At 44.6% G+C, this 13,272-nt stretch overlaps 1 long non-coding RNA gene across 1 annotated transcript; it reads left to right on the top strand.

Moving 5' to 3' along the window:
- The first annotated feature begins 437 nt into the window (after nucleotides 1-437).
- On the top strand, nucleotides 438-1,727 carry LOC135175730 (uncharacterized). The gene is made up of 3 exons (XR_010302461.1): nucleotides 438-470; nucleotides 650-799; nucleotides 1,620-1,727. It is a non-coding gene; the product is annotated as an uncharacterized LOC135175730 (long non-coding RNA).
- The last annotated feature ends 11,545 nt before the right edge of the window (nucleotides 1,728-13,272 follow it).

Below are 13,272 nucleotides of genomic sequence, written 5' to 3'. Positions count from 1 at the left end.
CCAACTCCCACCTGGCACCAAACCTCCTTCCAGGGAGTTGCAGAGAGCAATGAGGTGTTCCCCACAATCTCCTTTCCCCCAGGCTGAACACCTCCAGTTCCCTCAGCTGCTCTCCAGACCCTGTACCAGCTTCATTGTCCTTCTCTAGACCTGCTCTAATGCCTCAAAATCTTTCACATAGGGAAGGGCTCAAAACTTCAGCTCCAGTTGTGCCACCCCCAGTGGTGAGCATATGGAGAAAATGCCTTACCTGGCCCTGCTGGTCACTCCACCTGCATCACATCTGCTGCTCTCCCAGCCCATGCTGCACCTCCCCCTTTTATCCCCCAAGCCCAGAGTGCCTGAGTTGGAGTCTCCTCCCACCCCAGGTGTGACCACTTTGCCCACTTCCCTATTTAATCGGCCCCAGGCTCACCAGAGGCTCCAAGTTTGCCCATCTGGGCAGAGGGATCCTCCTCCTGTGACCACAGGTGAGTGCCCATGGTGTGCACTGGGTGTCTGGGAGTGGGCATCCAAAGGCCGGGGGGCCTGGTGTGGCCCCCCGGTTGCTAGGGCTAGGCTTGATGACCTCTGTAACACCACCCACGGGTGCTGGCTGAGCTTCCCTTTGCTTGTCTGCTTCTGTCTGCTCACTTACCAATCTCTGCAGAACACAGGAATGAATCTGTGGAGCATTTTGAGGATCGCTGCAGCAGCCTGGAGGAGATGTCTGAGGATGCTGAAGAAGGAAGATGGAAAACTCAAGTCTCACAAACTCACTTTAATGTCAGAGTGGTTAAAACTCTCTTGTGCTTTGTAGGTAAGCTAGACCCAGCTTGAGTCAGTGCCAGGTGCAATCCTGTCTGTGTTAGGACAGGTCAGGGCAGCAGATGAGTATCACAGAACTTCCAGCTACAAAGCACCCATTTCTGGTTCTACAGAGTAGGTAAAAGTAGGTTCAAGCCTATGAAAATTCAACTTTTGTTTAGCATATTTTGTGTGAGAAGTAGAGAAAGAATAACAGTCTCCACTCCTTTTGTAAAGGCACTCCTTGTTCTTACAATATATCCTTGGAGATAATCCTAGAATCAGTCAGGGTTGGAAGGGACCACAAGGATCATCTGGTTTCAACCCTCCTGCCATGCCCAGGGACACCCTACCCTAGGTTAGGTTGGCCACAGCCTCATCCAGCCTGACCTTAAATATCTCCAGCAATAGGGCTTCAACCACCTCCCTGGGCAACCCAGTCCAGCCTCTCCCAACTCTCATGCTGAACATCTTCTTTCTCTCATCCATCCTCCCCATTTTCCAATCTCCATTCCCCCTAGTCCTGTCACTCCCTGATGGCATAAAAGGTTCCTCCCCTGCTTTTTTTCTAGGCCCCCTTCTGTTGGAGAAATTCTTGTTAGCAGAGGACACAGAAATGATAAACATGAGCAACCCATGCTGGGATGACCTTGAATCCACCCTGGGAGTTAGATACCAGCCACAGGGTGGCTTCCCCCCACATGCAGCTGCAGGGGGTGGAGTGCAGCTGCAGGTGGGGAGAGTTTAGCCAGCCCCAGAGGCTGACCCTCAGATTGTTGTGGTATACCGACCTATCCATGCCTTATGTGTAACGCTGTACCCTCTGTTTGTAGCCAATCTTGGTGGAGCACACCTCTTGCTTGAATGCAGCTAAGTCTCTGCATGATGGAAATAAAGTGGACTATGACCATCTAACCGTATCGGTGAACCAAGAGTCGTTGTACCCAGGGGCTTCACCGGTTATATGTCAATACCCTTCACAGTAATATCAGGGTTGGAAGAGACCTCGCAGATCATCAAGTCCAACCCTTTACCACAGAGCTCAAGGCTAGACCATGGCACCAAGTGCCATGTCCAATCCTGCCTTGAACAGCCCCAGGGACAGCAACTCCACCACCTCCCCAGGCAGCCACAAAATGGTCACCCTGGAGCCTCCTCTTCTCCAGACTGAACTATGAATGATCACATATCACATGTGATCACATAAACTCCAGATCTCCTGGGGAGATACTGTACTATGCGGAATACTCAGTGAAATGAAGATGTATTTGCTTAAAGACAGCTGTAATAACTGGAGTAAAACAAAAAAGTTCCACTCACGACAACGCATTCTTCTGTTTCCACTAAAACTAATGACATATTTCCTCTTCAAAACATGGAGTTCATCAACCCTGCCTCTTAAAAAGTGATGCTACAGCAGACAGCCTTCAGGGAAGACTTTGAAAAGAGTTGTTTGGATGAATCTTCTTCAAGAATTTAACCTTGGCACCTAGAGCAAATGAGAAACCTGGCTTAAGAGGAAGTTGCTGCTCAGAGATGTCCTGCCTCTGGGAATTTGTCAGTGAAACAGGGGCATGACCAGGTCAGGATTTTATGTTACATAGTTGGCCAAATGTCACCACAAAACAGAATGTATGTCCTAGCTCAGACAGGACTTGAATAGCCACAAGCCAAATTCCACGTTGTGAAGTTTGGATGATAATAGAATATGCATTTTCTTCTGAACAAAGGAAAGTGAGGACGAAAAATGGCATGAAACTAAGTATACTCAGAAATAGACTCAGACATACACAGGGTATCAGGCACAATTTTACACCACAGAGTTATGCCCAGTCATATTTATTGAAAAAAAAACAGAATGTACACTTGAATTTACATATTGCCAACAAGATAAAAGATGGAACATGTGAAAAGCACTGCCAAATATGTGACATTTCATAATTCCCTTAATGAATAGCCAAAAATATTATTGGGACCCTAGCCTGAGAGAATTTGTTTCCATGTGTGGCATTTAGGCTTGCATTATATGAAAGACGTTCAAAGTGTAAAATTATGAATAGACTCTTCTGTTGAGGTTACTATGAACTGTGAAATTCAGCAGAGTACCAGAAACTTCCATCTGGGAAGGAGACAGGGGAATATCAACAGGCTGCATTCAGAAGGATTCCTGATGTGTTGATGTAATGGTCAGATAATTAAATGATTTGCCTGCCTTAATATTCCACTTACAAAGAGCTCATTTAGCCTTTGAAGTAGGAGACTTTGGAGATCATATAAACATATACTAGGTTGAAAACAGCCTCTTTAAGAGCATTATAGTTGGCTTTGAAAACATTAATTCTTCTTATGCACCAGTAGTTGAGCTTTATGTAGTTAACAAAGATGGAAATATATTTGATTTAAAGCAAAATTATACTTTTCAGTTTGAAGTGGAAAATTAACTTTACCTAGAGAGTGGCAAGGATATTTTTATCACATGATCAATGCAACAGAGGAGCTGAGAAGTTCACAGACACATTGTGGGAAACAATACTCAGTTTTTGTAGGGTACTGAGAGACACCTCATGAGTAGTATCATAGAATCAACCAGGTTGGAAGAGACCTCCAAGATCATCCAGTCCAACCTAGCACCCAGCCCTGTCCAGTCAACCAGACCATGGCACTAAGTGCCTCATCCAGGCTTTGCTTGAACACCTCCAGGGATGGTGACTCCACCACCTCCCTGGGCAGCCCATTCCAATGGCAAATCACTCTGCAGGGCAGGAGTGGTCCCTCCAGAGCTGTGCATGCATATTTGCCTTTCAGTAACACTGTTCCACTGCTTTTGAGACAAACTGTGAGGGCCGTGTCACACTCTATTTGAGACAGTAAATCAATTAGGATCTCACAGCCTATTAAAATACATATGTAAATACTACTAAACAAACATGGAAATGTTGCTCCAGTTTCAGTTTCTTATAAAGTGTATCCAGATAATCAGATGTTTAATTATGTCAGTGTTTTGTTTTGGATCCTTTTTGTCTGCTTCTTTTAAAAGCTAAGTTTGCCTTTTTTTTTTTTTTTCCTCATGTGTAAGCCCCCAATTTAAATACCTGTTTTATATTCTCATGTGTTATAGTGACCTAAATATAGAAACAAGAAGGGAACAGACTTTTATCTGATTTGCCTTGTGTCTAGTTCAGATCATAGCATAATACCAAAAGGGCTTATTTTCTTATCCATGGGCTTCTGGTGTTCAAAATGCATGGCATAACCATTGAAGTGTTTGTTTTCTTCCTTTCATAGAATCAACCAGGTTGGAAGAGATCTTCAGGATCAGCCAGTCCAAACTAGCACCCAGCCCTATCCAGTCAACCAGACCATGGCACTGAGTTCCTCATTCAGGCTTTGCTTCAACACCTCCAGGGACGGTGACTCCACCACCTCCCTGGGCAGCCCATTCCAATGCCAATCACTCTCTCTGACAACAACTTCCTCCTAAAATCCAGCCTAGACCTCCCACAACACAACTTGAGACTGTGTCTCCTTGCGCTCTTGCTGCTTGCCTGGGAGCAGAGCCCAAGCCCTGCCTGGCCACAGCCTCCCTTCAGGTAGTTGTAGAAAACAATGAGGTCACCTCTGAGCCTCCTCTTCCCCAGGCTAAACACCCCCAGCTCCCTCAGTATCTCCTCACAGGGCTGTGCTCCAGGCCCCTCACCAGCCTCGTTGCCCTTCTCTGGACACCTTGCAGCACCTCAACATCTCTCTTGAATTGAGGAGCCCAGAACTGGACACAGCACTCAAGGTGTGGCCTGACCAGTGCTGAGTACAGGGGAAGAATAACCTCCCTTGTCCTACTGGCCACACTGTTCCTGGTTCAGGTCAGGATGCCATTGGCTCTCTTGGCCACCTGGGCACACTGCTGCCTCATCTTCAGCTACTATCTACCAGTACCCCCAGGTCCATTTCTTCCTGGTTGTTCTCCAGCCACTCTGTCCCCAGACTCTATGCTGCTTAGGGTTGAGTGGCCACAGTGCAGAATCCTGCACTTGGCCTTGTTCAATCTCATCCCATTGGTCTCTGCTCACCCATCCAGCCTGCCAAGGTTCCTCTGCAGGGCTCTCCTACCCTCCAACAGATCCACACCTGCTCCTAGTTTGGTGTCATCTGCAAACTTACTGATGCTGGACTCGATCCCCTTGTCCAGATCATCAATAAAGATATTGAACAGGACTGATCTTTGGGGCACACCACTAGTGACAGCTGCCAACTGGATGTGACACCATTCGCCATCATTCTCTCGGCCCGGCCTTCCAGCCAGTTCTTGCACCATATGAGTGTGAAGACACTCTGCAAATTGCTTCTTTAATACATTAATGTTCTCCAAGTCACATGCCACAATATCCGTTGGTAGTATCCTCGGCTGCACTGGTCCAGTTCTCAGGATTAAGCTCTTTACAGTTCACAAAGGCCTGAATTAATAAAGACCAGAAGTGTAAGACATGTATGAAATGTTTTACTGCTTTAAATGATTTTAGAAAAGGAAGTAAATTCACTAGTGCACTACATTTTGCTCTGCTGCTTCCTCAAATCTAAAGAATTTTCTAGTAGTATGCACTGCAAAATTTTCTGCTGTGTTAGGAAAGAAAGACTATCATAACATAGATCAAAAGGACCAGACCTATATCCCAAATTTTTTGGTCTTGTGGACCTGGTATTTATTTACCTGAGAGAATCTGTAACCCAGCCCCGTGGACTGAATGCTCTTTTGCAGCTGGAGTGTGTTAGTTCTCCACCTGACTTTATCTTCCAGTTTGGTAACATCTGGAAATAAAACAACTTGTGCAGACCATAGTGGGAAGCAAAGCAAACCAACTGGAGGCAATCAAGAGATTTAAAAATACACCCCTGATCTGATATTAAATGCTGTTCTGAACTGTATCCAAGAAGTCACAAAAGAAAATAGACTCCTAAGTCACATATGACAATAACAACTTTTATCACCACATGCACTGGAGAATTCCAAGTGCACCCTTCCACATCACCCCAAAATATGTCTCAAGTGATTCTGACTGGATTTTCTCTTCCTTGCTGTCATGAAGGCAGGGAATTAACATGGCTGAGTCAAGAATTACAAAAAATATAAGTATTTTATTTTCCTGGAACCTCTCCCCCCAAAACTATATACAAAAATAGTTTAGTTTATTGACAGATTCAGTTTGATTGGGAATATCTTCAAATCAGATTTATAGATAAATTTAGGAAGTCAGGACATGGAAAAGGCTAAGCTATAAACGCAGCTTTGCCCCACTGTCAATCAGGCTGAGCAGAAGATTAAGGGAACAGCAGGTCTTACAGAGGTGAGATAGGCATTCACCTATGATTCCTTGCTCTATTGCTCTGTAGGAGCAGCCTTCTGACGCTGCAGGCAATATCCAATAGTGTATGTCCTTGCAGCAGAAGCCTGAGGTAAGTGGCAGAGCCACCTAATTCAGAACTGTCTTGAGCACTTCTTCCATGAGTGGGATGATTGTGGAATGATGCCACCTTCACAATGGCAGGAGAGAGCCAAAACTGCTAGCATCCCCAAGTCTGGGAGGCAGCCAGGAAGTTGGCTACTGATAGGGTCTGAGAGAGGGTGGTCCAGATGCTGCCGGCTCTCTCTCAAAGGACCCCAGGGCTTGCCAAGCCTGCAGGTTTGCATAGAATGGTGTAAAGTAGGGAGAACCATCCAGAAGCAGGGACAGGGCAAAACCAAAAACCATGCAAAAAGGTAGGAGCTGTCCAAAAGTGGGGACAGTCCAGTCACAGTAGGAACCTGCCCTGCCAGGCATTTTGTTAAGGCAGAAGCTCTTTCAAGATGGGAACACTCAAAAAGGGAACCTCGAGGCGGGAACCCTTGCTCTATTTATCCTTTTTCTAGGCAAAGCATCCATTTACCATTTGCACTGGGCATGAATACCCAGCCAAGCACCAGCCCGATTCCAGCGCAGGCTTCCACACGGGTCAGCCCATGTGCAGAAAGGCATCTGTTGCTGCCCACCATCAAGCCTGCAGGGCAGGGGAGAAAGCAGTTCTTGCCCCTTCTTTTCCCATTCAAACCTGCAGAGTGGGAGGGAGAAAAAAGGAATTTGGGGTACCCCTGGACACTTGTTTATTTATGTATCCTACAGATTAGAGTGAAATGTTATGATTGTGTACTTCAGAATTGTAGCACACGCAAATCAATAGTTAGGGCATCACAGTTGACCCAAAATGTTGTATAGAGACATCCAAAAAGGGAATTCATCATCTGTAATCACACTGCACTGCAAACAAAGAGCAGTTCTTAACATAATATCAACTACACAGACTCCTGGATTGTCAGGACAGACAAAAAATCAAGTTTCCATGTGACTGACTTTGCCTGAAGAATTGAGTAGGCCAGGATACTTGCACAAAACATGCACTAAAGCTCATAATCCAAACTACATATGCAGCAAAATAACAATCCCACCTATAAAAGACTGTCATGATCAAACATGATCTATATGCAACAGTTGGTTGAAACTCCCTTAATGTTCTTCAAATATGATATTTGGTCTTAAATTTCTTAGTTGGAGACATAACACATATAACCTGATAAATCAGACAGTTTTGTATTGCTGTGTTTTACACTTTTCCTTTGTGATCAGTCAGCAGTAGCCAAATAAAAGCCTTGAAGAGATCTGAAAGGTGGTTCAATGTCAAACTGCAATTTGCTGCTAAATTATCAGTTTCTTGTGGTTTTATTAATTTTCATTATTGCTGTTGCTGATTCTGACAAAATAGCCCACAGCTCTACAATTTGTTCTTTTCTTTTACATGTGCAAGCATTAAAAACACGGCAAAAGGCAGTGGTGGTCTGGGTGCACACATCTGTGGGACAGACAGAAAATGTCAATGGCAGTGTTCACTGGTTTGGAAACCGTCACAGTTTGTTATACATCAATAATGTCAAGGAACCTTCTCCATGAAAGGTACCATTCTTGCAATAACCTTCAATGATTCTATTTTAAACAGACATTTTGCACAGTGAATTTTCAGGGAAAGGTACTGTCAGCATTTTAAAACATTCTGCTGTATGACGATGAGTCAGCTTTAAAAGAAATAAAAATCAATGCTTTGCAATTTTGCCTCAATCTCACAAATCCAGGCTGGGCAGTGAGTGGCTGGAGAGCAGCCCTGAGGAGAGGGACTTCGGGGTGCTGCTGGACAAGAAGCTTAACATGAGCCAACAGTGTGCACCTGCAGCCCAGAAAGCCAACCAGATCCTGGGCTGCAGCAGGAGAAGTGTAGCCAACAGGTTGAGGGAGGTGATTCTCCCCCTTGACTGGGCTCTGCTGAGACCCCACCTGGAGTACTGCATCCAGTTCTGGAGCCCCCATTACAAGAGGGATGTGGAGATGCTGGAGCATGTCCAGAGAAGGGCCACAAGGATGCTCAGAGGGCTGCAGCAGCTCTGCTGTGAGGACAGGCTATGAGAGTTGGGGCTGTTGAGTCTGGAGAAGAGGAGGCTCCCAGGTGACCTTCTTGTGTCCTTACAGGATCTGAAGGGGGCCTACAAAAGAACTGGGAAGGGACTTTTTAGGCTACCAGGTAGTGACAGGACTAGGGGGAATGGAGCAAAGCTGGAGGTGGGGAGATTCAGACTGGATGTGAGGAGGAAGTTGTTGAGCATGAGAGTGGTGAGAGGCTGGAATGGGTTGCCCAGGGAGGTGTTTGAGGCCAGGCTGGCTGAGGCTGTGGCCAGCCTGCTGTAGGGTAGGGTGTCTCTGGGTATGTCAGGAGGGTTGGAACTAGAATCATAGAATCATAGAATCAACCAGGTTGGAAGAGACCTCCAAGATCATCCAGTCCAACCCATCACCCAGCCCTAGCCAGTCAACTAGACCATGGCACTAAGTGCCTCATCCAGGCTTTTCTTGAAGACCCCCAGGGACGGTGCCTCCACCACCTCCCTGATCCTTGTAGTCCCTTCCAACCCTGACTGATTCTATGATTCTATGATTCATAGCTAAATGAAAAGTATTACCTTTAAAGAAAAAAAATCAAAGAGCTTTACAGATCTGACAAAAATACAACTGAATTGTAACTGCCTGTGCTTGATGAGCAAACAGAAAGATCAGTTACATATTAGATCACGCTTCTTAATGTCTTGTAGATGCTAAATGAAAACGATTCTTTTCTTATCATATTTTCCCCCTGTTCTGTTATTAGTTTTATTTCCTAAATCTAAGGAAGCTTCTTTTAAGGGATGTTCATGGCTTAGAGACAGAAATTGATTTTTTTTTAATCTCAGCAAGTGGTCCTTTTTAAATCTAGGGTCACATTTTAATGAGGGTTTTTCACAGACCTTTCCCTTTCTTGTGGCTAGTCTCTTCATGGAAAAGGAGTAGAGAAGATCAAATGCATTTTTCCTCTATCAAAGAGTTGGTCTGTTAATTTAATTATACTATTTGAGAGAGATTTTTCTGTAGTCAACAAATCCCCATCGCTGGTGAGCAAAAGAACATATATTCTGTGCTTTGAAATTTGGATTCTCTCCTGGTTCACCTGAAGATAAACCTACCACACTAAGAACAGAAGAAGGACAAGAACAAAAAACCTAAAATTGTAAAGAAACAAAACAGTATCCAGTAGTAAAACCCAAATATTTGTGCAAGTATAGTGATTAAAATATAAGAGTAACTATTTTTTTCCTGTTATAAAGTAATATATGTAACATATTGTAATATTAACATGTATTAATACTAACATGCAACATTAATACATGATAAAAGTAATATATGTAGACATGAGCAACTGATCTAGCCTGATCCAGGGATGGAGGTGAGGCTGCCTGGTCTATAGTTCCCTGGAACCTCTTTCTTGCCCTTTTTGAAGACTGGAGTGCCATTGGCTCTCCTCCAGACCTCAGGCACCTCTCCTGTCTGCCACACCTGGACAAAAATGATGGAGAGTGGCAGAGTGATAACCTCAGGCAGTTCTCTCAGCACCTTTGGGCACATCCCATCAGGGCCCATGGACTTGGGAATGTTCAATGTGTGTAATTGATCCTTAACCCAGTCTGCACTGACCAGTGGGGAGCGTTCCCTCCTCCAGGCTTCCTCTCCTTCACCCAGGGTCTGGAGTCCATAGGGGAGTTCAGCCTTAGGTGTAAAGACTCAAGCAAAGAAGGCATTCAGCAACTCTGCCTTCTCTGCACCTTCAGTTCTCAGGCTGCCTCCTCATTCGGTAGTGCCCCCACACCCTCCCTGTCCTTTCTTTTTCTGCTGATAGATTTGAAGAAGCCTTTCTTTTTACCTTTTACTTCTTTTGCCAGCTTCAGTTCCAAGAGGGCTTTGGCCTTCCTTGTTGTCTGTCTACAAGCCCTGACAACTTCCCTGTAGTTTTCCCAAGTGACCAATCCCTTCTTCCATGAATTGCAAGTTTCTTTCTTTCCTGAGATTTCCTTCTGGAGCTCCTTGCTTAGCCATGCAGGTCTCCTAGCACAGCTACCCGATTTTTCACTCAGGGGCACACAGCTGGCTTGGTCTTGGAGGAAATGGTCTTTAAAAATTAATCAGCTTTCTTGGGCTCCTTTACCCTCCAGAGCCTTAGCCCATGGGATTTCTGCAAGCATATTTCTGAAGATCACAAAGTTAGCTCTGCAGAAGTCCAGGGCTGCAATTCTACTTGTTGGTCTGATTCTACACTGTAGAATATTAAATGCCACCATGTCATGATCACTGTTCTCAAGGCTGTATCTGACCTTAATGTCCTCAACCAGTCCCTCTTTATTGGTTAATACAAGGTCCAGCAGTGCACCTCTCCTTGTTGGCTCCTCCGTTACCTGCATCAAGAAGTTATCATATTTTCCATATTGAGAAGTGTTACTTTGCAGATTAATTTACTTCTTGCATATAAACTAGTATTCTAAATTTCCCGTTGGAGAAGTCTGTCTGTATTGATTAGGAACATAGGAACTGAAGTTCCACATTAGGATTCATTCCTTAATCCACAAGACACACAAGCAATACCTTTCACCCTTTCTTGAGTTGATTAATTAGGGATACATGGAGGCTTGGATGTGAGCATCCAGGTCTTATACTCCAGGGAGGGCCTTGGGCAAATCTGTGGCTAAGACTACATTTTACTTTCTGCAATGAATGACAGAAATTATCCTCCTGGGATCTGTAGAGGAGTTTGTTCTTCCTGTCTTTTGTTCCTTATACATCCATGTATTTACTGTATATACCTGTATTTTATGGAATGCTCCTTTCTGTGAATCGTATTTTAATTCTATTTTGAAACTACTGTAGACCCAGGTTGGAAGAGACCTCCAAGATCAGCCAGGCCAACCTAGCACCCAGCCCTGTCCAGCCAACCAGACCATGGCACTAAGTGCCTCAGCCAGGCTTTGCTTGAACACCTCCAGGGGCAGTGACTCCACCACCTCCCTGGGCAGCCCATTCCAATGCTTTCATTAACTAATGAAATCCATGACTTCTAGGATGAAATTTTCTAAAGAGCATCTTCCTCTTTCTACCCTTCATTGCAATCTATAAAATCCTCACACATGATGTATCCCTCTTTTGGGAGAAGGAAAAGTAGATGACACAGCAGGCTGTGACAATGACCTAATTCAACACTGCTTTCAAGGAATTACTTCTTCAGTATTATTGTTACAAGCCTTCTCTAAAAGTGCTGTTCCCTCCAGAATCATCTTTTGAACAGAAAAAGAACCACTGACCTCTCTGCCACTAATATGCACAACATACAGAATTAGTTCTGTGAAGATAATTCTCAGCCACACATATTGAATTTGAATGAATTAATTCACACTGGAAGATCTGTTGGGATTTTCTGAAGGTTGAGGGGGGATATTGCAAGGTTGGTGTTTTGGTTTGAGGTTTTTTTTATCCTCCTCTGTGTTCTGAAAACATACTCAGGTTTATTATTATGTGCCTTTGTGGTCTTAGGTGGCAATAATAGTTCTGGAATAGTATTGGAAGATCACAGAATCATAGAATCGAGCAGGTTGGAAGAGACTTCCAAGATCATCCAGTCCAACCTAGCACCCAGCCCTATCCAGTCAACCAGACCATGGCACCAAGTGCCTCAGCCAGGCTTTCCTCAAACACCTCCAGGCATGGTGACTCCACCACTTCCCTGGGCAGCCCATTCCAATGCCAATCACTCTCTCTGCCAACAACTTCCTCCTAACATCCAGCCTATACTTCTCCTGACACAATTTCAGACTGTGTCCTCTTGTTCTGTTGCTGCTTTCCTGGCAGAAGAGCCTAACCCCCACCTGGCTACAGCCTCCCTTCAGGTAGTTGTAGACAGCAATGAGGTCAGCCCTGAGCCTCCTCTTCTGCAGGCTGCACACCCCCAGCTCCCTCAGCCTCTCCTCATAGAGTTTGTGTTCCAGGCCCTTCATCAGCCTTGTTGCCCTTCTCTGGACACTTTCCAGCACCTCAACATCTCTCTTGAATCGAGGGGCCCAGAACACAGATAGAATCACAGAATCATAGAATCAATCAGGGATGGAAGCTGCATATTTTCGTCACAGATTTCAGACACTTCTATGCAGCAGCATTCAGACTAAGAAAAGAGCTTGGGCAGTTTGTATGACAAATTACAGTGTATACAAATATGTATTTGTATGCATTAATAATATATAGTTTGTACTTAAAGTCCCAAGGAAGCAACTTGTTGAACAATATTTCTTTTTAACTCGACTGAATCTATGATTAACTACACAGAATCACAGTATCAGTCAGGGTTGGAAGGGACCAGGCTCTCGCTGGAACAAGAACAACTTCCATAATGAAAAACTTCCTCCTCACATCCAGTCTGAATCTTCCCTGTGCTTCCATCGGTACATTTTAATCACTGAAAATATCTCTGACTGTACTTTAGATTTAAAAAGATCATAGAATCATAGAATCACAGAATCAGTCAGGGTTGGAAAGGACCACAAGGATTATCTAGTTCTAACCCTCCTGCCATGCCCAGGGACACCCTAGCCTAGAGCAGGCTGGCCACAGCCTCAGCCAGCCTGGCCTTAAACACCTCCAGCCATGGGGCCTCAACCACCTCCCTGGGCAACCCAGTCCAGCCTCTCACCACTCTCATGCTGAACAACTTCTTCCTCACATCCAGTCTGAATCTCCCCACCTCCAGCTTTGCTCCATTCCCCCCCCAGTCCTGTCACTATAAAGAACAGGGTGGGGGAAAAGAAGTTGTGAAATAATATTACCTTAGCATCTAGAGTTAAAGGGATTTCCCCAATATTTGCCAAAAAGGGTATGTCCACCATATTCCTGACTTGATCTTGAAAGGTGGACAAATTAAAAAGCCTAGGCAAAAGACAAAGAGCTTAAGGAGCTGAAACGTAACAAGCAGCTCTCAGTATGAGGAGTGGTGATATAAGAAGCACAGATTAAATTATTGCAGTAATTAATAACTTCTGAAAGTGTTTAGAATAATTAACTTTTTTAT

The sequence above is a fragment of the Pogoniulus pusillus genome, chromosome 5 (genome assembly GCF_015220805.1).
Source record: "Pogoniulus pusillus isolate bPogPus1 chromosome 5, bPogPus1.pri, whole genome shotgun sequence".
NCBI lineage: Eukaryota > Metazoa > Chordata > Aves > Piciformes > Lybiidae > Pogoniulus > Pogoniulus pusillus.
Note: the sequence above shows the minus strand (reverse complement) of the source record. Positions and strands in the feature narration are given on the sequence as shown.